The 1,882-nt window shown below is 47.7% G+C and overlaps 1 protein-coding gene across 4 annotated transcripts in view; it reads left to right on the top strand.

Annotated features, from left to right (window-relative positions):
• The window catches only part of GPD2 (glycerol-3-phosphate dehydrogenase 2), a 128,546-nt gene that overhangs the window by 729 nt on the left and 125,935 nt on the right, over positions 1 to 1,882 (top strand). For 2 of the 4 annotated variants that reach the window (XM_011359180.2, XM_011359187.2), the window contains exon 1: positions 60 to 340. The exons of the other annotated variants lie outside the window; for them this stretch is intronic. The gene's annotated coding sequence lies outside the window, so the exon portion shown is untranslated. Of the gene's footprint in view, positions 1 to 59; positions 341 to 1,882 lie in introns of those variants that run through there. 4 annotated transcript variants of the gene reach the window in all.

The raw sequence follows: 1,882 nt of genomic DNA, 5'->3' as shown, positions 1-1,882 counted from the left end.
CCCGCCCCGCGGCCCCGGCTCCCGCCTCCACTTCCGCGTTTCCCCGCAGGGCCGGGAAGCTGGGCCCGCAGTGTCCCGGCTGCCGGTGGCGGCCGCGCCACCCGGGCCAGCCCTCGGGAGGGAGGAGGAGCAGCGGCGGGAGGAGGAAGTCGCCGGTGAGGCGGCGGCGCGGGGCGCGTCGGGTTACACTGGCTCAGCCTGCCCCGGAGTGACATCCACGCGCGCCTTGCGGCGAGCAGCAGGGCTGAGGCTCTGATTCCGGGGGAGGCCGACTCCGCCCCGGCCGGAGGAGCTGGGTGTCCCAGCCCTCTCTCCCCTCGCGCCGGAACATCAGTGTCAGGTGTGTGCTTCCTGGGAGACCCCGTTCCCCTGTCCCCGGGAGAGGCGGGGGCGCGGACCCTTTCTGACCCCGGCTAGGACTCCAGTGTTTGGGTGGGTGGTGGCGGGAATCTGGGAAAGACAGAATTTCTCCCCAGCAACTGGTTCTTATCCAGAGGTTAGTTGTTTACATTTTTGGACGGCTGTAGGGAGTAGTATCCATTTTATTCTTTAGTTGATTGGCAGGACTTTGCGGTGAGTGTCGGTGTCTCACTGAAAGTTTGCTGCAAACTTTTGGCTTGTCGATGGGGCTGGTCTGATTGTTGCTCCCTTCTGAAGCAAGGCAAGGAACGATTCTAGAAGGAGGCTGAGGCTTCTTTGAGGACCTTAGCTGCTGGAGGGTGACAGTTCTAGGCGGAAATGGAAGGCGTACAAAGATGAACTTAAAATATAGCCTCTACTCCCCAGGTAGTAACTTCTACCTAACAAAAAGATTAGCAAAGAATGCTTTGGCAGGATGGTGTAGCTCTTAGCTGCTGGTCTCTAGACTGCCTTCCACCTAATGCATAGGACCATTCACTCTTGAACAGCCTTCCTTAAGAGTTCCAAAGTAATTTACAAACACAGATTCTCACAGTCTAGTGGCATGGGCCAACCCAAATTACATAACACATCATGAGGGGCAGCTATAGAAATAGCTAACAGCTAATTTAGTCAATTTATACTCGTATAAATAAGGAAGGAAGGGTAAGTTACACTTAGTCTTTATTGAATTTTGCATATGTTTCAAGTTTAAGAGATGTGAAATTTCTTTTTAGAGTGTAGAGGGTAATGGCAGCTGCTGTACTGAGGCCAAGCACTTCCTGGTAGCTACTGAACACTACAGTTTCTGAGTTCTGTAGTTTTTGCTGACCATTTGCTGAGAGCTGGATGCCATTGCCCAATGGATACCATGCACGGCCTGGGGAACCTTATGATTCAGATGTTGAAATCTCTCTGTGTTTCTCATATAGGCATATGTTAAGTTAGAACACTCTCTTTACTTTTACAAATCAACTCTTCAAATAATACAGCAGTACCTTAGTGAATAATGGATAAAAGGTAGAATTTTAGGTTTGAGAACCAACATTGGTGGAACTGTCCATTCTGATATCTCACATAGTCACTTCATTTTATAAAGAAATTCTAAGCAGGATTAAAGCTCTGCTTCCTTTTCCCTCCCTTTGATTTATTAAAAGACTCAACAGTCTGGCTCAGTAATTGACAAAAGGGCCACAGGGTTACCAATTGTCAGTGGGGTTTAGACTGCCTCCCAGTTTAATTTTTTTAACTATTTAATCTCATTATGGATATTTAAAAAGATTCCACTATCGTTGTACAAAAATCATATTAAACTATTACAACTCTGAAATTATCCTGTTTGGTTATTTGGTTATGTTTGTTTTCTCTTTCATCACTAGCATGCAAGTTCTGTGAGAGGGCTTGCTCAGCCTCACATACTTTTATATTTCTAATGCCTGGTACGGTGACTAGCTTATAATAAGCATTCAATAAATGTTTTTTT

Source organism: Pteropus vampyrus, unplaced genomic scaffold, assembly GCF_000151845.1.
Source record: "Pteropus vampyrus isolate Shadow unplaced genomic scaffold, Pvam_2.0 Scaffold2, whole genome shotgun sequence".
In the NCBI taxonomy this organism is placed as follows: Eukaryota; Metazoa; Chordata; class Mammalia; order Chiroptera; family Pteropodidae; genus Pteropus; species Pteropus vampyrus.
Note: the sequence above shows the minus strand (reverse complement) of the source record. Positions and strands in the feature narration are given on the sequence as shown.